This window comes from Sminthopsis crassicaudata, chromosome 6, assembly GCF_048593235.1.
Source record: "Sminthopsis crassicaudata isolate SCR6 chromosome 6, ASM4859323v1, whole genome shotgun sequence".
Lineage (NCBI taxonomy): Eukaryota > Metazoa > Chordata > Mammalia > Dasyuromorphia > Dasyuridae > Sminthopsis > Sminthopsis crassicaudata.
The window spans coordinates 47,453,687-47,481,015 of record NC_133622.1 but is presented as its reverse complement, the minus strand read 5'-3'; the positions used below and the strand labels follow the sequence as shown (position 1 = coordinate 47,481,015).

Sequence of the window (27,329 nt, the reverse complement as noted above, 5' to 3'; positions counted from 1 at the left end):
TAGGGTTATGGAACAGCATCTGTAGAAATGGCAGAAGCTATTGTGAGATCTTTTTACACTAATAAAGGCACAAGATTGAGAGAAAAAAATAAATCGCACACATACACAGATGCATATATGCATTTATATATATGTATATATATGTTGATACATGTATAATGTAGATAAATGAATTTGCATTTTATATGTTAATATATTACTTGCTCGTGTAATTGTTATAACTAGAAATAAGAAATAAGATATGAAATAAGTTATGTTTTTGTTAGAGTTTCCCAGAGTCAAAGAGAATTTTCAGTGCAGAGTCTCAATGTAATATAGTCCTTTAGGCACAATCTAACTGTTCAAAATCCTTCCTAAAATATGGTACCCAGAAATAGATGTAAGAATGGGGCAGATTACAGCAGGACTAATACATTTCTAGCTCTAAACACTTTAGTTTTATCAATACTGAGTCCAATGCAATTTTGACATTTGTGATATTTTTAATTCACATAGAACTTTTATCACAGTTGATTAAAATCCTTATTTACTTTTATTTTTAAAATCTCATTTATTTAATATTTCCCCAATTATATTATAACAATTTTCTACATTTGTTTTTTTTTTTTTTAACTTTTGAGTTCAATTACCTTCCTTACATGTTCATCAAATTTAATGATATAAAATTAGGGGCATTAAGGAACTGCATGTGAAGTTATTCAAAATATTTCCATAAAAGTACATTGTATAAAAAAACATAGATCTCTGACCCTAATTTTTAAAACTGAGAGAGAGAGAGAGAGAGAGAGAGAGAGAGAGAGAGAGAGAGAGAGAGAGAGAGAGAGAGAGAGAGAGAGAGAGAGAGAGAAGTCTTGGATCATTATACTGCTAAGGATAGCAAAGTCATTTACAGCTGTTCATCCCAGAACATTGCTATCTGTATACGGTAAATTTCACTTTTGCTTGAGTTCATGGAGGCCTTTCCAGGTTTTTGTGTTTTTATTTTTTCCAACACTTTCCACAGAACAATATTATTCCATGATAATGATACACCACAATTTATCCATCTATTCCTAACTGATAGACATCTCCTCAATTTCTAATTCTCTGTTATGAGAAGAGAGCTGTTACAAATAGTTTTGTATATACACGCCCATTTCCATGTTATCCCTCATTTAAATACCTGACCTAATATGGTTAGGTCAAATGATATGCATGAATTTATAGCCCTTTGGACATAGATCTTTTGATCATTTATTCATTAGGGAATTTTCATAAATTTTCATAAATTTGACTCAGTTCCCTCTATATTTGAGAAATATGCTGCTGTCAGAAAAACTTGCTTCAAAATTCTTTTAACAATTACTATTGCTATCTCTTTCCCTCCACTTATCCTTTTCTGTCCTTTCACCCTGCCCATCCTCAAAAGTGTTTGGCTACTGTCCAGTCCATCCCACAATATGCCTTCTCTTTTATCAGCCTTCCTGTATCCCATTTGCCCTTGTTTTTCTAAAGGGTAAGATAGATTTCTACACCCATAGTGATTGTGTGTTATTTTCTATATGAGCCAATTCTGATGAGAGTAAAGTTGACTCACTCACTCTCTCCTTCCCCCTTCCCCTCAACTGTAAACGCTTCTATTCCATCTTTTTTATGACATATAATTGAAACCATTCCACTTCTCCCTTTCTCTTTCTTCCAGTACATTTTTCTCTCCTCCCTCAATTTCATCATTTTTTGATATTATCCCTTTATATTCAACTCACATCTATGCCCTCTGACTATATAACACACACACACACACACACACACACACACACACACACACATATACACACATATATATGTGTGTGATGAAATTAAGGGAGGAGAGAGAAATGTGTGTGTATATATATATATATATATATATATATATATATATATATATATATATATATATATATATATATATATATATATGTATTTCCTTCAAAGTGCCATAATAATGAGAAAGTTTTGTTACAAATATCATCCTCCCATGTAGGAATATAAACAGATAAACCTAATTAAATGCCTTAAGATATCACTTTCCTGATTGCCTCCTTATTCTTCTCCATTAAGTTCTTGTTTTGTTCATCACAAATGCTTGAAAATCATTTATTTTATTGAATATCCACCATTTTCTCTGAAGTGATTATGCTCAGCTTTGCTGGGTAAATAATTCTTGGTTGTAACCCTAGCTCCACTACTCTCCAGAAATTATTCAAGCCTTTAATGTAGAAGCTGCTAAATCTTGTGTTATCCTGACTGTGGCTCCACTGTACTTGAATTGTTTATTTCTGGACAGTTGCAGTATTTTCTCCTTGATCTGGAAATTCTGTAATTTCATTATAATAGTCGTTGGAGTTTTCATTTTGGAATCTCTTTTAATAGGTGATGGTTGGATTCTTTCAATTTCTATTTTACTCCCTGGTCCTAGAATACTGGGACAGTTTTCCTTGATAATTTCTTGAAAGATGATGTCTAGGTTGTTTTTTGATCATGACTTTCAGAATGACCAATGAAAGTCAGTTCTACTGAAGCTATTTTCCAGGTCAGTTGTTTTTCCAATGAGATATTTCACTTTTTTCTATTTTTTTTTTCATTTTTTAGGTCTGCTTTATTGTATCTTAATTTCTCATGAAATCATTAGCTTCCATTTTCTCAATTCTAATTTTTAAGGAAATATTTTCCTCAGTGAGCTTTTTTATCTCACTTCCCAATTGGCCAATTTTGCTTTCTAAGGAATTCTCCCACTTAGCTTTTTGTGTATGTGTGTGCGTGTTTCTTTTTACACCTCTCCCAATTCTTTCTCTAATTTTTCTCTATCTCTCTTTTATTTGATTTTCAAAATATTTTTGAATTATTCCATAGTTTGAGCCAAATTTTTATTTTTCTTAAAGAATTTTAATATAGGAACTTTGACTTACCATCTTAATGTACGTCTTGATTTTCCTTGTCACCATAATAACTTTCAATGATCAGAAACTTTTGTTTTGTTTTGTTTTCTGCTCATTTTCCTAGTTCATTACTCTGTTTTTAATTTTTTTTTTACAGTAGATCTCTGTTTCCAGGGTGGAGGGTGCCCTGTCCTAAGCTTCACGGGTTTTGTGCAGCTGTTTTAAGAAGTCCTAAGACCACAAGCAAGCTTTTCTGCCCATCTGTCTCTGCCCCACTGCTCCATAATGTATTTGCATTAGTATCTCTATTTTGAAGATGACAATACTGAGGCTCCATAAATTTAAGTAATTTTGTGAATAACTAAATAAGTTGGCACAATTTGAGCCCAGGGTTTTCTTCAACCTAAATTTTTTTTTCTACTATACTATCTACACTTCCAAAAGTAAAAGTTCTCCTTCACAGAGAGAATAAAAGCTAAACAGGATTCAAATAGTTTTAACTTTCTTAGTAATCTGTTAGAACTATCCCCATGCATTTCAATAAGCTATCCTCTTGACTTGAATTTTGAGCAATGCTCTGTGTTTCTCTGCCTCTGTCTGTCTCTCTCTGACTAATGTATATGTGTTTATTTCTCTCTATCCTACAAAAAATTCCCTACAATTTAGTCAAAAGAATTTATTACTGTGCCTCCCACAAAATATTTCCATTCTATTTCCCATTTCCATGCTTAGAATATAGACATTTTAATCTGGCCTCAGACACTTAACACTTCCCTAGCTGTGGGATCCTGGGCAAGTCACTTAGTATCAATTGCCTCATAAATAACAAAAAAAAAAAAAAAGAAAGAAAGAAAAGAAAAAAGAAAAGGCATTTTGACCTGTTCTAAACCATTTTACTCAAAGACATAGCTCAAATACAGGCTCTCTCCAATAACATTTTTTCTGATTTTTCCCCTCCCACAGCAGCTAGAGCCTTCTCCCACAAAAACACATTACAGAGATATAAATATAACTAGGTATACTGATATATTTACATGTTACATCCTTAGTTAAAGCATGGCAAAAGCTGTTTTACTTCTCTTTAGGTATCTCTAAAGCCTATCAGTGCCTGGTCTGTTGCATGTACTTAATGAATGAATGTTGAGTGATGGATATAGCTAGGGCTGTGTTACATACAGTAAGCTTGTAGAACTCATTGTTAGTTATCAGTTTGAACACTGAAATTTCAGATACTGGTAACTGCAAATCTGAGATTATTTAATGTTTTGTTGATTAGTCAAAATTTGATAATTATTTATTAAGTGCTTACTATTTGACAGGCACTATATTCCAGCTATATTCTGGGGATAAAAATACAATAAAAATAGTTCATGCTTTCAAGGAGCTTAAAATCTAATGGAAGAAAAGTACAGGCAAAAGGACTATATATTTTCCTTCTGGAGAGATCTCATTTAATAGTTACCAACAGTTCTCCTATACATTTGAATACTTTTTTAAACTCTGCAGGAATCAAGAAATTAGTTCTGTAATGAGGCCATAAACTGACTGGAAGGGCGAATATAGTCAAATAATTAATCATGTTGTTGATGATGATGATGATGATGATGATGATGATGATGATGATTACAATACTTGACAATTATATAGCTCTTTAAGATCTGTGAAGTTCATTCTATCCATTATCTTGTTTAAGCTTTACAATATCCTTGATACAGCAGGAATAGTAATGATGATATTGTGGTAGAGAAATCTGTTTTCTGATCCCCTGGAACAGAAAAAAAAGAAGAAAGGAAAAAAAAACTAACCTAAAAAAAATCTGAAATGTATACCAATAAAAAAAGGTTTGCACTTAAAATACATTTGCTTGAAATTTTCAAAATAATAGAGAAAATAAAAACTTCAGAAGGCACTTTGAGAAACTTTGATGTATTTTAATTACAGTCATGAAGAGAAAAAAAGGGTAGGGAACTTAGGGCATTTTAATTCTAACAAGTATTCTCTAATTGCTTGATTGCTTTTCAAAGTCAATTATCTCATTTCAGATTTCTAATCAAATTTTAATTTTGAAATCCCTGTCATTTCTTGGTTGTTTCTAAAGTATTCTCTTCTTGCAATTCGTAGTTTGAAGAAAATATTTTATTTTCTTCTTTAGCTTCAATTTACTTAAGTTATCAAAGGCATTTTTAACTTTGTACCTTTATGAGAGCTCTATCCCAATTAAATTGATGCTGCAATTGATGGTGCAGTTTACAAGTACTTATGTTGGTAAAGAGTATAGTGCAGTATAAAGAATCAGGGCAGTTAGGTTCTATTTCTCCATGAGTGATTTTAGCCAAATCCATTAGATTTCTCTTGTCCCCAATTTCAGCATCTGTAAATGAAAGTTGGGATTTAATATGTCTAAATCCCTCAAAACTATGGCTTAAAGTGAACCAGGTTTGATTTTTTTTTTTTGGTTTGTTTGTTCCCACCTAGAATCATAACAAGAAAAGCTATTATATTCACGTTTAATAAAGGCAAAAAACTGAGACTGCCAGTTTTGCACAAGAGAATCACTTCTAGTGGGCCACCTGTTTTAACGCTGAATTTTGGGACAATGCAAGAGATGCTGGGTAAAAATTAAGTTCCTCCCATCCCTTCTCTGCCTCTTTTCATAATATGAGGCAGGAACCAATAAGTATTATTATATATTCCTGGAGCATGTATATTTAAAATATGAAGTACTTGATGAGACTATTGATCAGGCATTTCACCTATTCAAATGCATCTCTTGGGAACATGAATGGGAATGTGGCCTTCATTCACTTACCAAACAAAGAATTACATTCGGTAATCTCAACAGAGTGACTGGGATTGGGGTGGAGAGACTAGACCTGTGTCAAATAAGGAAATTCTCTCTACCAATGCAAAATAGTACTTCTCTTCAATTAAAATCAGAGATATTATGTCAATTGCTCAAAGCCACACAAATTTTGTGACAAAGGCAGCATTTAAAGCCATGTCCTTTGGGCATTTGGCATACAAAACAATAAACTGACAAATTCACAGTGCCATGAGAAATAGTTCCATGAACAATAAAATTAAACAAAAGAATTGTGGCTACCTTGAAATATTTTCCACCAGTATGTTACATTGCATAAATATATTTAAAAGCTTTTAATCCTTTTAATTACTGTTCTTAGGTTTATTGTGTAGAAATCCTTGTTATAGAAATGGTGAGAAACAAAGAGGAATGGGAAATATCTGTCCAGATAGATATATTTGAACGTGGTAGAATCCAGTTTCTAAAGACAATTTTATGTCCTACTAAAGGATCTTTTGATAAAACAAAAAGTGAGAATAAGATGGCCTGGGCAGAAACCATAATTTTCCCATGTAAATTAATTACTAATTATCTCAGTGATTCTCTATTATCTATAGGTTCAAATATAAATTCTTCTGTTTTCAGAGCATTAACATAAGACTAACTTGTATATGTTTCATGACTACGACAAAGAGTCTATTTACAGCTCCTCACACAGGGCATTCTATCTCCTGTTTCTGTGATAGCTTCTGTGAAAGGTTTTTTCTAATCCTCACAGTTTTTAGGATTTTCCCCTCTAAGATTACCTTGCATCAACTTTGCATATATCTTGTGTATATATGGACAGGGGAAAGAGATGGGATTGATGTAAATGTTGTCTCCTCTAATAGAATGGAAGTCCTTTGTGGAGATTATTTACATTTTTCCCCTTTGTGACTTTCTCCCGCTGCTTGACAAAGTACCTCAATACCTAGTAAGTACTTATCTAATGTTTATTGGTTGATTGTTGAAAATGGATTTACAAGTTTCATTCACATGATTTTGAAATCACAAGGTAATGTTCACAATTTTAGGGTTCACATTTTAAAATTAGCAATACTATATACATATAAAGGCTTTTATATTAATATATCAGTATAATTCCTTTAAAATTGCAACACAAATTCTCTTCTTTCTTCCAGTGTAGGAGTCAATTTTAAATAGTATGCTTGTTATATCCCTTTAATAATACAATTGTACCTATCATTAAATAAGATGTCCACATCCTAAGAAACATGTAATTTGCAAAGAATGTGGATTACATAGGTTGCATCCTATTATCAATTCATTAAAGTATGACCAATACCTACGAATGTGTGATAATGGCTCTACATAGTAACAAGAACAAATTATACCAGGAAATTCAATTTAAAAAATGAGTTGACTAAAATATCAGAAGCCTCAACCAAGAATTTTTTATAAAACAACTAAGTTTAGAGAAATATTTCCTTATAAAGGTTGTATGATAATGTGATGGATTTTTAAGCCATCATAATCCCCAAAGACCAACTGGAAAGGCTTAATGGGCTTGCAATCTTCATGAGTTAAAGAAGTAACCATATAACAAAATCACAAATCCCTGAGGTATTGAACAAAAAGTTTAAAATCAATAGTTATCTTACCTGCTAATGTACTCTGAAGAAATTATTATGTAAGACTTTCATATGATTAAGACCATAGATGCATTTATTGTTTTATTTTATTAGAATAGCTATACAAGGAGGATGACTTTTGTTTCTCTTCCATTTATTGGATAGACTTCTCAAGAAGAATAAAATCACCATCTAATGATTAATGTAACTGTGATTTGATAATAATAATAACATAAAAGTATTTTTACATTTTTTTGAAGTGAATAATAAGTTGAATTTCTAAATAACTTTCCTTACTCAACTAATGTAAGCTTAAATCGATTATACAACCAAGGCAACAATGACACTCCAACAAAGACACAGAATTAATCCAAGGTCATCAGCTCGCACGTAGCGCAGATGGATTTTACCATTTTATGACTGTATAGGGGATTCAAGCTCACTGTTGCCTGCTGATTTTCAAACTGACTTTTCCTCTTACAAATCCACATTTTCTCTGCAGTTAAAAAGCTAAGCCATATGTTGCTCTGTGAATACTTTAAAATGTCTGGTGCATGTAATTATTACAATGGAACTAGCATGCATTAGTAATTTTCAATTTGTGAGCAGACTACACTTTTTTTTTTAAAGGAACACTTTCTTTTACATCAGGGTATCTATAAATATTTCAACTTAAAATGTACTATTTCCTAATATGCAATATATTCTTATATAAAAACAGCTTAATGCTCCTAGAAATATTAAAAATAAATTGTTTGGAGAGTTTGAATCAGTCATACAAGCAGCACAACAAGTGTTTATAAACTACGTATTATGTACCAGATACTGTGTAGGCAATTCAGATACAAAGACAAAAACAAAACACTCTCTACCCTCAAAGAATTTATATTCTACAAGGGGAGACACCAAATGCATGCATATGTTTAACCAAATATTGCAAATGGGGTTGGAAGATGAGGAAGAGTTTCTTGTGAAACAGGACATTTGAATTGAAACAGAGGTGAAGATAGAACATTTTCGAGGCAAAAGGAAGAGGCTACTTAAAGGAAAAAAGAAAAGAAAAGGAGTGTCACATGAAAATGGCATGAAGTCAGATTGGATCACAAAGCATTTGAAAGGGGCATAATATATGTAAAAGGAGCAAGCATCACTTGAGCATCACTTCACCAAGAACTCATCTTATACACCAGCCTCTTTCAGGGTCACATTTTTGGCTCTTTGCATTTAGCACAGTATCTGGTACACAGTAAATGTTTAATAAATGCTTGTTGACTAAATTTGATTAAAGAGTATTTTATAACCAATGACCTCTGAATAGGTTTTGTGGGTCCCACTGATTTGAGGTTCTGTTGAAGGGGATTGTCATTTGAGCTAAGAACTCATCAAATTTAAGGTGCTTTCCCTTGAACTTCAGGGAGAGAATTTTTCCCTCCTTCTCTAGCCCAAGAAAAGACATGAACATTGCAGTGAAAATATGTGTTTATCTCACACTACTTACCAAACCCCTAGATACCTCTGTGGTTTTGTGCTTCTTTCTTTGAGATTTTTGAGAATAATTCTTTGAGATCACAGAAACTCTGACAATTGGATATGGCCAGGCCTGTTGGTGATATACTAATTTTGAGAGGTTAAAAGCTTTTCATGGAGTGTTCCTTGTATAGCAGGAGAGTTTGCCACAGTTGCTCCTCAGATGTGCTCACTATCACCAAGAGCTCCAACTGAAAGGACTAAGAAGTCCAAAGAGATGCCCAGCTGACCAGAAAACTTCTAAGTTGTCCTAAACATATAGATCTGAGATGAAAAGATAATGTCTGCTCCAAAGGCTCACAAAATTACTTTTACCTCCTGAGAGAGTATAGTAGGGGCACAAAATAGGGGTATCAATATATCCAATAAATATAATGAAGAGGGGTATCAGACAAGCCCTGGAAATATGGGAGGAAAGTCAAAAAGTAGAGGTATGTTTGGAGAAAAGACTTTACTTTTGGATTTGTTAGACACACTACTTATCAGGTAAGGTGCTAGGTACTGGGAATAAAGACATAACTAAAAAAGCCCCTGACCTCAAAAAGCTTACATTCTTCTGAGACGACAGCATGCATGCATGAAAATATATTTGAAACATACACAAAATAAATATACTAATTTCTTCTTCCTCCCTACCCTGGGACAACAACAAAACTATTGTTCTCAAGCAGAATATATTTTTGTCAGGGAAGAGGTGCACACATATGCATGTATAGAAAAATAAATATAAAGTAATTTGGGGAGAGGCAATAGCAACTGGATATATCAGGAAAAACTTCATAGAGGAATCTGAGTATGAATTGAGCCCTGAAGAAAACTGGGGACACAGAGGAAGAAATAAAGAATAAATATTGACTATGGGAGACAAGCTATACAAAGGAAGGGATGAAACATTATGTGATTATGTGAGAAATAGCAAGAAAATCATTTAGTTATCTATGTATATTCCTTATTCCCGCAAATCTACAATAAAAACCTTTGGACAGCAGGAATTATTTTCATCTTGAGATTTTGAATAGAGCTGGTCTTCATAAGGGTAGCTACTAAATTAATGATTTGTGTCACAAATACTCCACTTTCATCATCTCTCTCAAATGAAATCAGGTTTTCCTTCATTTTCCATATTATAGTAACAACACATATATGTAGGAGTGATTGTAGTAAAAATCAAGGATGCATGGAAATTAAAAAGTGAAAAGCTGTTATAACAATAACAGATAGCATTTACATAGCACTTTAAGATTTGTAAAGTGGTTTTTATGTCACCTCATCTGATCATCCCAAACAATCCTGTAGGGTTGATGTTATTATCCATATTTTACAGATGAGCAAAGGCTGAGAGAGGTTGAGACTTCTTGCTTTTGATGATACAGATTATAAATGTAAGAGATAAGATTGAACTCAAATCCTCCTATCTCCAAACCTTGTCCTCTGTCCATTCCATCATCTAGCTGCATTACTTATCATAAGCCATCATATATTATTTATTAAGTACTTTTGCTAGCATAGTTCTCTCTCACCTCCAAAACCACTATAGAACTGTTCTTCCTCTCTTCTTATTAATATGGAGGAAGACAGAGGACTAGGTTTTATATATCTCATGTGAAAATACAGTCAAACAAGCAGGGAAATAAGTCCCAATAGAAGCATACAAGGTAAAATAGAAACCAGAGAGCAGATCTGAAAAATATATTCTGCAATTTTCCTTTGGAACAGGCTAAGAAGTTGGTATTTGAGCAGAAGGGAGGTTTAACAAAAACTTATTTGGGGGAACAAGCACCAGACACCAAAGGCAAGGACCATGGAAACCTATAAAGACCATTTTCAAAGTAAATGAGGAGACTTGCATTCTACTTCAAGCTTGACTAACAATTTCCTGTGAGACCTTGAACACAAGAAGTTGTTTTATTGATAAAACAAACAAAACGAAATCCCCTTATAAGAACCTAATTAGAACCACTATCATCATTAGACTGATATTTATTATTTTTTTGTCATTGAACAAATCTCTAGACTCACCTGGGTTTGTTTTCTCCTCAGTTAATGAGGATGGATTGAAGGAGATGTTCTTGAAAGTTCTTCTAACTGTAGGTATTGGATCCTATGGTGATGATGTTTGAAACCAAAATGGGGGCAAGCGTGGAGAAAAAAATAAAAATCTGATGTACTGACTAGTGGACATTGGCAGGCTGGCAGAGGCTAGAAAGAAATATGAACATAAGGAAGGAAAGTAAATTTTGTCCGGAGAGTGATGAATTAGGCTGGAAGCATATTAAATTTTAGGTGACAGCAAGTCATTGAAGAGGAAATGCCCTATCGGCAGCTGAAGACGAACAGATGGAACTTGTTAAAGAGTGTAGGTGTGGAGATAGAAATTCTTGAGGTATATAAGATGATGGGATCTGGAGAGGAAATGGGCTAATGAGGAACAAAGTATAGAGAGGAGAGTAGGAAGAACTTTCAGACTGAACCTTGTAAATACATGACCCATAGTTAAGCTATATTGAAGGAAACAGGAGTCAAGGAGAACCTGGAGCAGTACTGGTCAGAGAAGTAGGAGCAGAATCAAGAGAAGATAATGAAATGGAAGATATGAGAGGAAATAGTTATAAAAAGGAAGACAAAGTAGAGCAGTGTCAAATACTGCACACACTCTCAGACTGGCGTTGTCTAGGAAGCTTATAGGTCTTGGAAGTGCAAGTAACCTAATATTAAACATTTAAAATAATAAGGGAGGACACAGAAAAAAATATTCTTAATACTTACAAATTACATACATTCACAAGCAACTAACTCCCTCAGGGGAAATAAGGAAGTATTTATTTAGAAGACAGTTTTCAAGTCTCTTATAAACTCATTTACACGTGAAAACACACATCAGTCAGACCTCTGTCAAAATAATTAGCTGACCATGAGGTAAAGATATCGAGGTATCCAAAAGAAACTATCTCATCTTTGATATAAATCAAATCGATGCATTTCATGGAAATAATAAGCATATCATTATTATTCCATCATAATACTATTGCACTATCTTTATACACATATTGAAATACTAAATCTATTTTAATAAAATATCTGATTTAGGAAAAATACATTAGCAGCTGGTAATCATCAAGCTAATAGGAAATAGAGTTACCCTATCACTTTTCCTATCCCTCTCATTCCAAGTAAGGCATTATGAAATTGAAATACAATCCAATTAAATTAAAAGAATAAGCTGTATCTGTTCTCTTAGTGTGAAGCTTGGCTTATAAAAAATTACAGAGTTCAGGATGTTCATGATACAATATTCATTCTGTAAGTACAGGGTCAGTACTGACAGTTCTTCTATGTGTCAGGAAAAGCACACACATCCATAAACCATATATATATATGTGTGTGTGTGTGTGTGTGTGTGTGTATGTGTATATATACATATATTTATGTGTATATATACATATATTTATGTGTATATATACATATATATGTATATATATATGTGCAGGTGCATATACAAACCTATATTTATGCACATATTTGCATAACTGTGTACATACATGCACATAATGCATTGGATGCTACTTTGCACAATCTTAGTCCTTTACAACTTCCCTTTCAGTAGAGAAGAGGCAAGAACAAGGATGAGTATAAAAGATAAAGCCTTTGCTCTGATCATGAGCCAACTTAGGAACAGCTTTGAATGTGCAATTAGTTATGGGTGCCAGGGATTGCAGCCCCCTCCCAATTTAACATGTCTTTCCCAAGGACCCAACAGTATTTTGTAAACATTGAACATGATTCCCTTCATTTATATACTACCACACCTCATTGTAAAATAGACATGTTTGAACATTTTATTACCTCATTCAATTTACTAGATTATCACGTCAGTAAGGTAAATAGTATCCTAATCACGTTGACAAATTAATGAAATTTCCAATAATAGCCAGGCAAGAATAAATCTAACAGAATTCCAGTGTGCATTCATTCATCCAAGAATTATTGAGTGCCTTCTATCTGCAAGATACTTTGGTAGACCCTGTAAGCATTGATTCTCTGAGAAAGATCATGGTTTACCTACCAAAAAACAGGAAACCTTAGTTCTATTTTCAGCACTAATATTCTGTAATTTTGAACAAAGTACTATCTCTCTTTGGACTTTAATTTCTTCTACATAAATAGAATATGATTCATACCAAAATAAGGTCAAAAGGGTTACATGATTTCCACATAAAGGGATCTCTGAGTTAACACCTTGTTTCAAGTATGCTTCTCCAGAGTTCTGGCTCACTACATTGGAGGATACCATAAACAATTTAGGAGAAAAAGGAATAATTAACCTATCAAGTCTTTAAAAAAGGGAGGAATTTATGACCAAAGAAGAATTAGAGAACATTATGAAAGGCACAATGGACAATTTTGATCACATTAAATTAAAAAGCTTCTGCGCAAACAAAACCAACAGAAACAAGATTAAAAGGGAAATATAAACATGGGGGAAAAATTTTACAGTGTTTCTGATAAAGGTCTCATTTCTAAAATATATGAAGACTTGTGTCAAATTTATAAGAACACAAGTCATTCCCAAAGAGATAAATAGTCAAAGAATATGAACAGACAAGCTTCAGATGATAAAATTAAAGTCATTTATAATCATATGAAAAATGCTCTAAATCATTCTTGATTAAAGAAATGCAAATTAAAATAACTCTAAGGTACCACCTCGCACCTGTCAGGTTGGCTAAGATGACAGGAAAAGATAATGATAAATATTGGAGGGAATGTGGGAAAACTGGGACACTAATGCATTGTTGGTGGAGTTGTAAAATGATCCAACCATTCTGGAGAACAATCTGGAACTATGCCCAAAGGGCTATCAAACTATGTATACCCTTTGACCCAACAGTACCATTATTGGGTCTGTTTCCCAGGGAAATCATAAAGGAGGGAAAAGGACCCACATGTGCAGAAAACAGCTCTTTTATGGTAGCAAAGAATTTTTTCCAATTCTTCAGTTATTTCCACAATCACTCCACAGTTCTTAGGCAATACCAATATATATCTATAAATACATACAGACATATATGTGTAGGTGTGTGGTTGTACATATGAATCTTTTTTTTTTCCTTTTCCTTTGATCTCCTTAGGAAATAGATATAGTAGTAGAATAACGGTCAAAGAGTATACAAATACAATATTTTTGGGGAAGTTTCAAATTTCTATGGAAAAGTTGTTTATCCAGTGCCAGAGTTTCCAAATCAAGTATTGCCTACACTGTTGAAATCACAGATGAAGAAGAAAATAAAACCACCAAAATGACAAAAAACTACTATTATTTGTTCTGCTTTTACAAAGATAAAAAAATTTATGAAAATTCTCCTTACAAGAACTTAAGATGTCATATTTCTGCAGGATGAACATAAATAAGTATGACGTGATGAAACATGTGATGAATAAAGAAATGTATACAAAGTGACAGGAAAATGTTGAAGGAGAGATAGAGTTTCAGCTAGGGGAATCAGGTAAAGTATTGTGAGGGAAACTCTACATGAGCCAGCCTTTGAAAATTGAAAAAAACATATATAATATATTATATATATATATTCAATAGAGATTTGTAGTGAATGATCTTAATCAATCGGTAATCAATTAACAAACATTTATTATTTATCTACTGCATACAAAGCACTCTATTAAGTTCTTAGTTAAAGTTAAGAGAAGCCAGAAAAGGTATACCAGATTGGAAAATAGATAATAGATCAACTTGTCTAGAGCTTGGAGTAGATGGAGCACAGTAGAGCAATTGGTAGCCATTAAAGGAGTTTGATCAAAGTACTGACATGATCAGGTTAATGTAATTGATGGATTATTATGATAGCTACATGAAAGATCAATCAACAATGGGAAGCTAAAATCAGATAGAATAATGAAAAAGCTATTACAAAATTCGGTATCATTGGTATTGAGGAATTGAACTATTATCATTGCAGTAGAATTTAAGGGATAAATAGAGAAGATATTATAGAGGTTAAAAGAATGGATGTGTAGAATGAAGGGTAAAGAAGGTTCAGAGATAATGCTATTGTATAGAAATTCTCTATCAATACAAAATCAACAATAAATGGTTAAAAAAAATAAAGCATCAGTCTCCAAATTTAATTCAAGCTAATACAATTCATCAAACATTTCTTCCAGAAATTCACTGTTGGAAAAGACCTCGTTTATCACTTATAATAACTATGTCCAAAAAGTGTAATCCTTCCTTAGTTTGAGGAACTTCAGGAAATCTGGAACTTTGCTTCAAATGTCTTTTCAGAGCAACTCATTGCATTGTTGAACTAATTGTTATGTCATTTTAATTTACTTAGATTTGAAATTTCCTTCTTTACAACTTTGACTCGTTGTGCCTACTTCTGCCTTTTGGGACCATATACAGCAAGGCTTTTGTCCTACATGTTAGTTCTCCAAATATTTTACAAAATAAACTTGAATACTGATGCTGGGTCACCTTTTTGCTTTTTCTTCTCCAGATCAATCTCACATTACTTCAACCTATTTGTATGGGATTTTTTCATGACATCAAGATCCTTCTATATCCTAACTATTCCTTTCACAATACCCTCAAGGTTATATATGTTTTCCTAAGTTGTGTTTCCTGGAATTGAATAAAAAGTTCCAGATGTAACCTTATCATGGCAAATCACAGAAAACTATCATTTCTTTCTTCCTGAACATTATGCATCTCAAAACACATTTCAAGATCAAATGAACTTTTTGTTTGCTACATTGAGTTGTTGACATATTGAGTTTATATTTTACTAAAGTAACATACAGATATTTTCAAAGTTCTTTTTAATGTTACTGTGAAATTGTGTATCTATCTCTTTCATATTTCACTTTATTGAAGTAGAAATGATGTTCTAAAACTGCCAAAAATTTTTGCACTCCAAATTTGTTATCCAAGATATTAGCCATTCTTTCCAATGTTTTTTCATCTATAAAAGTGATAAGAAAGCCACATACACCATTGTTCTTATCATTAATGAATGACAATAATAAATGTCACAGGAATAAATATAAATCCCTAGAACACTCCTCTGAAGTCCTCATTCCAAGTGTTTATGAAACAATGGGTATCGAGCCAGCCAATCAATTTTCAGTCCATCAAATCATACTGCTGCCAAAGTAGTTTCCCATCAATTGAAGAATGTTTAGCCAAATTGTGATAAATAAATGTAACAGAACATTGCCGCCCCATAAGAATAAAAAATATGAAGAATCAAGAACAGTATGGAAAGACATATGAATTGATGGATGAATGAGTAAATTAATAATGACTTATTATGCTCTTGCTATGTCAACACACTGTGCTAAATATTGAGAATAAAAATAGAAAAGTACAATCCTTGCTCTTGTAGAACTCTAATTACAATAAGAAAGTCAACACACATGGAAGGTTTTAGCTTCAAGTGAGATGGAGAGCTTCCATAGATCTTAGAGTACAGCAGCACAATACATGGAAATGGCTCTTTAGTGCCATTTATACTGACAAAATAATATCAGTTTCTTATATTAAACTATTTAAAAGTGTCAAGGATTTTGGTGATAAATCTTTTCTTGGTTTTCCATAGAGGTAATAATATTCCATAACATTCAAATACAATAATTTACCCAATCATTTTCCCATTGATGGATATCCATTCATTTTCCAGTTTCTAGCCACTACAAAAAGGGCTGCCACAAACATTTTGACACGTATAAGCCCCTTTCCCTTCCTTAGTATTTCCTTGGGATATAAGCCCAGGAGTAGCACTGCTGGATCAAAGGGTATGCACAGTTTGATAACTTTTTGGGCATAGTTCCAAATTGCTCTCCAGAATGGCTGGATTCTTTCACAACTCCACCAATAATGCATCAGTGTCCCAGTTTTCCCACAGCCCCTCCAACATTCATCGTTATTAGTTCCTGTCATCTTAGCCAATCTGACAGGTGTGTAGTGATATCTCAGAGTTGTCTTACTTTGCATTTCTCTGATCAATAGTGATTTGGAACACTCTTTCATATGAGTGTAAATAGTTTCAATTTCATCATCTGAAAATTGTCTGTTCATATCCTTTGACCATTTATCAATTGGAGAAGGGCTTGATTTCTTATAAATTAAAGTCAATTCTCTGTATATTTTGGAGGTGAGGCCTTTATCAGAACCTTTAACTGTAAAAATGTTTTCCCAATTTATTACTTCCCTTCTAATCTTGTTTGCATTAGTTTTGTTTGTGCAGAAACTTTTTAATTTGGTGTAATCAAAATTTTCTATTTTGTGATCAATAATGGACACAAACTCCTTCCTCCTCCAGAAGTCTGAGAGGTAAACCATCCCATGTTCCTCCAATTTATTTATGATTTCGTTCTTTATGCCTAAATCTTGGACCCATTTTGATCTTATCTTAGTATGTGGTGTTAAATGTGGGTCCATGCCTAGTTTCTGCCATACTAATTTCCAGTTTTCCCAGCAGTTTTTGTCAAATAATGAATTCTTATCCCAAAAGTTGGGATCTTTGGGTTTGTCAAACACTAGATTGCTATTTTTATTCACTATCTTGCCCTGTGAACCTAACCTATTCCACTGATCAACTAGTCTATTTCTTAGTCAATACCAAATGGTTTTGGTGACTGTTGCTTTATAATACAGTTCTAGATCAGGTACAGCTAGACCACCTTCATTTAATTTTTTTTTCATTACTTCCCTTGAAATTCTTGACCTTTTGTTGTTCCATATGAATTCTGTTGTTATTTTTTCTAGGTCATTAAAATAGTTTCTTGGGACTCTGATTGGTATAGCACTAAATAAATAGATTAGTTTAGGGGAGTATTGTCATCTTGATTATATTCACTCGGCCTATCCAAGAGGACTGAATATCTTTCCAATTATTTAAATCTGACTTTATTTTTGTGGCAAGTGTTTTGTAGTTTTGCTCATATAATTCCTCTGGGATAAGATTTAAGAAAATGTTTCTTCTTTTCATTGCCAAGATAAAGGACTGTGGATATGTAGTATACTGTCAGATACGGTCAAATATGATTTGATTTTTATAGCTTATTTATTTTAAACTATTATAAATAAGGGACATAATCATTGCAAAATAGAAATGTGTTTTACATAACTATACATATTTGTAAAGGTTCTATTTTTTTGTCTTTTCAATGAATGAGGAAGAGGATATGAAAGGTGAGGATTTAGAACTATAAGTAACATTTAATTTAATTTAAAAATAGAGGATTAAGGAAAAATAAAGAGGATTGGAGGGGGAAGAAACAAATGTGCTAGGAAAAAAAATCACTAAAGAGTAGATTAGTTTTTTAAATTGTATTATTGCCAACTCCACAATTCAACACTGAATACTTTGCTAAAATCTAGTAAACTCTACAAAGTTCCCCAGGTATACTAGTTGGGTGTCTCTTTTAAATAAATAAATAAATGTTTGTTATCTCATATGTGCTATTCTTAATAAGGCACATTGGTTCTTTATGATTATTGATTCCTTTTTGTAGCTATTCACCATATCTCTTTAAAATGATCTTTTTCCCTGCAGTAATCAAAGTCAAGCTCTCTGGTCTAAAGTTTGGAAATTCTATTTTCTTCTCCTTTTTGAAAAATGCCTTTCTTTTTTACTACAACACCTCTCCTGTTCTCCATGATCAATGTACTTTGTGAAGAGCAAAAATTATCATTACAGTGTCAATAATTTATTTTTTGCTCTGCTCTTGCAAAGAAGGCCCTAGATTTCCAGATAATTTAAAGCATTATACAAAATATTGAGTCAGTTAAATATCCAGACAATATCAATTCTTCTACAATGACAAGTTTCTAGACAAAGTTACCAAGTTCATTTAATTTGAATTGTACTCTGCAAAAGGAAAAATAGAGAGGTTGGTAAAATCCTTAAGGCTGTTATATTCAACTTTGTGGCTGCATACAAGGATTAGTCAAATTCCAATTTCATTTCATTGTACAAATACTTGCAGGAGGAAATTTTCAAAAAAACAACTATGATTTATATAGGGCTTAGGGTCTGCAAAACACTTTACAGATGTGATCTATTTTGAGCCTCACAACAATACTCTGAAGATGTTCATTTTTCCTTTTAAAGGGGATGAATGACGTTACAAGATATATCTTGCCTTGTGTGCAAGCTGGTGTTAAGACAGACTGTAGTCATCAACCACACTCCCAGATTCATCAAAGTCCAGTGGCAAAAAAAAAAATCAGGATGATTGGAGATGTCCTAGGATACAGGGGATAACTTTGGCATCTTCAATGGCTACCCAAGATTGAAGTGATCCACACTACCTGCTTCATCTGACTTTAGGGCCATTGTAACAAATTGCTCTCATCCACTCATTACACTGGAAGAAGTCTTCACATTTTGAGATAGCGATCCCTTAACTCACTGATGGGTTTGGAGCTTGCCAGTTACCCTCAACCTGGTTTAGCCAACCTATGGAAATGGTTTTACCAAGATAAGTGGTACAAGCATGTTATGTTATGTAGTTCTTGGAACCACAGGTGAGAGTGGGGTGAAAGAAAGACATCAAAGGGGAATGTGTCCTTAAAATGTCTCAGAAATCCCTCACCAGAGACCTTGTGAATAAGGTACTAATGTTATTATCCCTATTTTTTTGACATGAGAAAAGTAAAACAGAGAAAGCAATTGACTTCTTCATGGCTAGATACCTAGTAAATATTAGAGACAAGATTTGCGTCTAAGTTTTTTCTGTTCCAAAATTCAGTACTTTCTACACTATGCTATCTATCTATCATCTATCTACCTATCTATCTATAGAGTTTGTAATTCAACATTCAGAAGGAAAAAATGATCGTCAAGATTAGAAATCTGAGACAAAGCTACTTATGGGCCAAGTGGCTTTTCTAATCATTAAAACATTAAAATTAAAAGAAAAAATAAAAATATAAAAATAACAATAACTCAGTTTTATTTCTCTTTTGAGGGAAGAGGGAAGGGAATACATTTGAAAAAATAGCAAGATTAAAATTATCCCCGATTGATAAATGGTCAAGAATTTGAACAATTTTCAGATGACAAAGGTAAAACTGCCTATAGTTATTTGAAAATATACTCTAAATCATTATTGATTAGAGAAATACAAATTAAAACAATTCTGAGGTACCACCTCAAACCTCTCAGATTGGCTCAGATAACAGGAAAAGATAATGATAAATGTTAGAGGGGATGTGGGAAAACTGGGATACTGATACATTGTTGGTGGAGTTGTGAAATGATCCAATCATTCTGGAGAGTAATTATGCCCAAAGGATTATCAAACTGCATACCCTTTGACCCAGCAGGTCCATCACCTGGTCTGTATCCCAAGGAAATCTTAAAGGGGGAAAAGGATCCACATATGCATAAATGTTTGTAGCAGCTCATTTTTGTGTTGGCAAAGAATTGGAAAATGAGTAGATTGGGAAATCAATTGGGAAATCAATAAATTGGGGAGTGTCTCAGCAAGTTATAGTATATGAAGGTAATGGAATATCATTGTTCTATAAAAATGATGAACAAACTGATTTTAGAAAGACTTTGAAAGATTTACATGAACTAATGCTATATGAAATAAACAGAACCAGAACTACATTTTACAATAACAGCAAGAATCTGATCACCTATGAAAGGCTTGGTTCTTCTCAGGAGTTCAGTGATCCAAATAATCCCAATAAACTTTAGATAGAAAATGCCATCTGCATTGAGAACAAAGAACTAAGGAGACTGAATGTAAAGTAATACATGCTGTGTTCACTTCTGTTTTCTTTTTTTTTTAATCTTTTCGGTGGCTTTTCCTTTTTTGTTCTGATTTTTCTCTCCCAACATGATTCCTAAAGCAATGCATATTTAACAAAAAACAAAATAAATGATTAAAATTGGGATTTTTACTGCTTATTAGAGAAAACATTTGTAAGTTTATTTTAAAAAAATATCAAATTGTACCTGATATAAAGTGAAAGTTGTTCTGCATGAGATCAAACGATAAACTCATAACAGAAAAGAAATAGAAAAGTATTATGGCACCAAAAGGCAAAGGAAGAATCAACATTCTTTTTGCCATTCCGAAAGTAAATCTGTTGCTTTAAATTCTTATATTTAGTCCAACAAGTTACAGACATTCCTAAGGCTGCACAAATAGAAATTAATTTTAGGAGATAATTCCATTGGCTTGCAGAAAATTTAAAAGTTTTAGGATTGGAGATCTTCCCCCTATGCCCTCCCCTCCCACCCAAAATCAGCTAAATAGTACTGTCCACTATTATTTCTCAGTATCACAATTATTTAAAAAAAAGAATAAGAAGGGGTCTTAGAGATAATATGCTATAAAATATTAGTTTTACAGATGAAAAAAAGTAAAACTCAAGAAATTAATTGACCTAAGAGATCACAAGGCTATTGAATGTAGTAAATCTAGTAGTCTTCAAGCATAGATCTCCTGACTCACATTTGATACATCACTGATAATACATCCCCTGCCTCTTCATAATTCTAATTCTAGCCTTAAAGAATTATAAGATATTCCTCAGACCCTAAAGTGTGAGGGGTGACTTTTCAGAGGACCAACATTTAGACCATGTTGACCATATTTACACAATTATTACATAGAAATGATTTAGTTTAGCACCTAAGCTGCAATGGCAATTAACTAAAAATAGCTCTCTATCAGATAATATTCCATCCCCTTAGCAGATGTGCTTCAAGTGAGTTCAGTTCTGGTCCATTTCTATTCGAACTGACTTCTCCCACACATACTTCAAGTACTTTTAAGTGACATTTCTCTAGCTCACTACAGCATGGGAATTCCTTGGAAAATCTACATTCAAAATCCCTGGGATGTGGTTTTTTGGGGAGCCTCCCTTTATATCCCAGAGTTTCTGTTCCAAACACTGCCCCAATTTAATTTGTCATTTTTAATCTATTTTTGCTCTTTTCAGGGTGGGGAAAAGCATTTGCAAAATCTGCCCAAGTTTCCAAAATTCCCAATTACAGCTACAGCTGTTACTTCAAAAGAAATGAGACTAATTCTGCAACCTGCATATAAATATTGACAAGTGACAGATCTAGAGCTCCCTATAACATGTAAATTCCTTTAAAAATATAAAAAAGAAGAATTTATTACATTTCTTTACTGAATTGTCTTTATTTAACTTTGGAAGGTCCAAATTGAGTGCCAGGAAGATACAGAAGTATTTACAAGGTATTTGGAAACTTAAAAAGAAAATGCAGTCCTTTTTCCTAAGGATTCTAAAATTTAAAAGGGAAACCAAAGCACATTTAAAAATCACATTACTATGTTAACCATAACAAATCTTTGCAAAATATTTAGCAAATATTCTGAAGAATATGCATGTATCATAACTACTCAAAGTCCAAAGTCCTAAAGGTATTTTTCCTGTGATATGACTTGGTTGTTATGAATTATCACTTAATAATCCAGACCCTTTGCTCATAGTTTTTAGTTCTTTTTTTTCATCTAAGCCTTTTTCTCATTTTATTCTGTTATTTTGTCTTATAAACACACATTTTCACTTTAAGTGAAAGCCTAACTTATAAATATTTTGGGTTTTATTTTCAAAAAGGACAAATGACCTTATGAGGTCTTGACTGAGATGGAGTTGCACAAAATCATTAGCCTCAATCTTTCTTCCAGTCATCAAAGTCCAATAGAAAGACAAAAAGTCAAGACAACTGGCCAGAATCCAGTAGAACAATCTTAATGTCTTGATATCTGACCAAGCTACAAGTACTCCTCAGCACCAGCTTTCAGCCCTTCCATAGCCATTGGAACCAATTGTTCTCATCTGCCCATTCCATCAAGAGACACCTTGACTCACTTCAGGTAGACATCCCCTTAACTCATCAAGGTTTGAGTTCCCTTGCTTACACTCAACTTGTTTTACCCCTTTACAAAGATAATTTATGAGTGCATGGCCATTGAGCATGCTACAACTTATTGGAGCTGTAAGTAAGACTTTAGTGCCAGAGAAAGGTGGATGAGTAATCCTGAAAAGGCTCAGCAAGTTCTCACACTCTATGTACCTCAGAATATATAAATGCATTAGAACTAAATTGATATAAATTGAAGATATAAATACATTAGAACTAAAGTGAAAAATAAATGGTTTGCAAGTTAATTTTTAAAAGATAAGAAAAAATTCGAAATTGGCTCTCTCGTGTATTTTAAGGTGACAAGAAATATCATTTCTTGGAACACACAAATATCTCCTATTACAGTACTCACCCTAAATATAAATAAAAAGACCACTCTAAAGTTAATGTCTTTTGTGTCAATATTTCTATTCAAGGACAAGGTGGTAGAGAAATTCCATTTAAAACTCTCTAAGATCCCCCCATCCCACCAAGAAATTAAGACAACACGATAAATTAAATACAAATTCTGAAATGGTAAAGAGCAGCAAAATAACATGTTGAAAAAATGCAGCTTAATAATAAGAAATAGAAGAAACCAAAGGCTTATACACAGAAGCTTTGCCTCGTGCTTTTATGTCATGAAAACTTTCTTCAAAAAAAGAATCAGCAGATTGTAGAAATGATGTATAACAAGAAAACTAACAAAAATTAAATAAAATTGATTCTATTTAAGTGTATAATTACTAATGACCAATGTGAGAATCATTTACAGAATGAGCTGTCTGTCTATATTACTATTCAACAACTTGAGTGGACTCTCATTAGATATTTGGTATTGTTATATAATAGGTTGAGAGAGCGTAGGATTCTAGAGATAGAAGTGGAATATACCTCACAGGCCATTCAATCCAACCCCTTCATTTTATAGAAGAGGAATGAAACAATTTCCACAACATGAGGCAGGGACTAAGTGTCAGGATCTGTTCTCCTTTCATTCATTTCCTCTACTTTGAGAAACCTATAGCCTTTCCCCTGAAAATCTCATTCACAGATGGAGGTATTTGTTTGCTACTGTTCTGCACAAAAGCTCTGGCAGATTAACTATGAATATGAGTATCCGAAATGCATCATGCTCAACCATTCCTACTTTCACCTGAATATTCCTGTCTCCAAGAAATTGGAAATTGCTAGGGAAGGTTCCAGGTCCCTGACATATTTCCTGAATGCACTGAAATAGTCTTTTCACCTTATTTCACTGCCCAGACAATTTTTTTTTTTGCTTTTCATTATTTTTATTAATTTTATAATTATAACATTTTTGACAGTACATATGCATGGGCAATTTTTTACAACATTATCCCTTGCACTCCCTTCTATTCCGAATTTTTCCCCTCCTTCCCTCCACCCTATCCCCTAGATGGCAGGCATTCCCATACATATTAAATATGTTATAGTATATCCTAGATACAATATATGTGTGCATAACTGATTTTTTGTTGTTGTTGTAGAGGAAGAATTGGATTCAGAAGGTAAAAATAACCCTGGGAAGACAAACAAAAATGCAAACCGTTTACACTCATTTCCCAGTGTTCCTTCTTTGGGTGTAGCTGATTCTGTCCATCACTGATCAATTGGAATTGGATTAGCTCTTCTCTTTGTTGAAGAAATCCACTTCCATCAGCATACATCCTCGTACAGTATCATTGTTGAAGTGTATAATGATCTTCTGGTTCTGATCATTTCACTCAGCATCAGTTGATGTAAGTCTCTCCAAGCCTTTCTGTATTCATCCTGTTGGTCATTTCTTACAGAACAATAATATTCCATAATATTCATATACCATAATTTACTCAACCATTCTTCTTGATGGACATCCACTCATTTTCCAGTTTCTAGCCCCTACAAAAAGAGCTGCCACAAACATTCTGGCACATACAGGTCCCTTTCCCTTCTTTAGTATTTCCTTGGGATATAATCCCAGTAGTAGCACTGCTGGATCAAAGGGTATGCCTTTGATAACTTTTACTGCCCAGACAATTTATAGAATTATCCTACCAACCCCAGAAGAAAATTCCAGTTTTCTTTCCAAGCATGATATTCTGATATCCCTGCTACAGCTGAAGGCAGCTAAGTAGTCTGTTGAAAAAAGAAATCTTTTTAATCAAATCATAATGTTGGCTAATGGACATCTTATCCCCTCCTCTTGGGTTGACCAGTAGGATAAAATAACCAGAGAACATCCCTATGCCTAGTCAAACAAAAGATGACCTTTATGGATTTTTATAAAAACATTAACTGTGGCAACTCATAATGAGAGATAGTTTTGATAGATAAATACTCAAATTGAAGTAAAGCCAGCATTGCACTTTGCTCTATTAGCTGGCCTTCATCCTTCCTGAACTAAATATTTTAGAAAGGAACAAGAGTGGAGCCAAATTTCACAGATAACAATGGAAGAACCCAAATCCCTGTAACATCCCAAGCATCTAACAAGCTAAAGTGTAATTTTCCTCCTTAATACCAGAGTATGTATCCAAAATGTCAGTGCTTTTCATGGGTGCTATTGTTGAAAAGCTTTCTGTGTTATCCACAGAAAAGAAATGAGTAATTTCTATTGCCAAGGGTACAGACACAAATAGGAAAAGAACTAAGCTATTCAAATGCTCATTTCCATGTGCCACCTTATCTTTTTAAATCCCACCTAATATATATTATTTGAAAATGAAAATATCCCTGAGACATAAGCACTATTTTATTACAATTTTATAATTTCTATTTCTAATAATAATAATAATAAACCACCTTTGCAATAAATTACTATATATATATATAAAGTTCTCAGTATGAATTTGAAAAGCTCAGATCAGCAAGAGTTAATCTGCTGCCACATTTAACAATCTACAGAAATCACAGACTCTTTCTTTTATAGTCAATTTTACAAGGTTCTTTGCCCCAGGCTAGGCCTTGTGGAAGATCTACAGATCAGAATACTTATTAACAAACTGTTTCTTCTTTCTTCCCATACCTGTAGGAAGAAATCAGTCAGGCTGAGAACAACATAATCACCTGGTTAAAAGGACTTATCTGGACTTAAAGGTGAAAAGAAATATTTGTGAAATAAACAAACTGGTTAAGATAAGAATAAGGACCACAGAACTGACTAAGAGGTAAGACATTCTTGTCTAGTAGCTCAAGGAATAATCTAATATTTAGAAACAGAGAGTAGTAGCATGCACTGGTCATTAAGGAGAAGTTTAGAATGTCCCAATTATGACAGAGATGAGTCATTTGTACTTTTCTCAATCCCATTGGCTTTCTTTCTTTAGATTTCTCTTTTTTTCTCCCCTTTGTTCTTTGTGCTTTTTAAAGAAAAAAATATCCATTTTCCCCTTGCCCTAGAAGTAAGGCAGCCAGTGTTCTAATCTCAGTTGATATAAGAGAAATCCCATTTGTATTCTGTGGCTTGTTTTCCTTTCTTGGGGTGGTTAAGAAATGACTTAGGCTAGAGGCAAGGACAAAAAAATTATAAGATCTCTGTTTCTTGACTGGAATGAAGAATTAACTACTCATACTCAAGCAGTATGGAAAAAGATAGTCTCTTCTTGTCAGTACTGATTGTAATCCACAGCACCAGACTAGTTGTACTTTTTATTTTATACAAATGTGAAGTTTGTGTTATGTTCTTCACTATGTAAGGTAACTGCAAACATGCACAATAAAATCCCATCGTGATTGTTGCCCTGTAACTTAGAAAGAGACGCTAGAGAAATGTAAAAAAAATGAAGCCATTTCTTAGTTTTCTATGCCAAAAAAAAGATAAGAAGCGGTTTACAAGAGTTGTATGACATACACGAGCTGATCAGATAACTCCAAAAAAGAACGAAAAAAATAGTAGTCATGCACTGTGCTAAAAAATCAGTTTGAGGATATCTATGTAGACACATCAGAGAAATCACTGCTATATAGAAAATACAACTACACATAACCACATATATGTCTTCTTGATGCTATTTGATATTTTGACATATTACTGTAATGAGGTAAACCAAAAAGTATCTAAACAGAATACAAGGATGCTGAATTTAAAAATCAAAGAAAATTCATGACAGCTTTCAACAGTGAAATTTATTCTTTAAATTGATTATGTCAAGATAATTAAATACCCATAATATTTAATTTTGAGAGCCTATGGCATGGGGAATAGTGAGCTGGACTTGTAATCAGGATTACTAGAGTTCAAGTTATGCTTCTAATATATATTAGATTTCAGACTCAAGGAAGTCACTTAATTTCTCAGTGCCCAAAGCAATAATACAAGACAAGTTAATGATAGATGAACTGTGATCTACATCATTTGAAAGAATTCTACACTGAGGATTCCCTGCAGTAATAAAATAAGTATAAAAACAATTTAATTGAAGTGTAATGAAAATGTGGGGCTATTACAAAATCTCAATTCTTATCTTAAATAGATTACCACCAACCAAAACTAGAAAAGGTTTACAGAATTCTATAGAGAACGTGATTATTGTGTTCATTTTTCTTTGGTTAGTAT

The 27,329-nt window shown here is 33.2% G+C and overlaps 1 long non-coding RNA gene across 1 annotated transcript in view; it reads right to left on the bottom strand.

Moving 5' to 3' along the window:
* Nucleotides 1-4,323: 4,323 nt before the first annotated feature.
* The window catches only part of LOC141545485 (uncharacterized), a 68,976-nt gene continuing 45,970 nt past the window's right edge, over nucleotides 4,324-27,329 (bottom strand). Inside the window, exon 3 of the long non-coding RNA XR_012483033.1 lies at nucleotides 4,324-4,662. This is a non-coding gene — a long non-coding RNA (uncharacterized LOC141545485). The remainder of the gene's footprint in view (nucleotides 4,663-27,329) is intronic.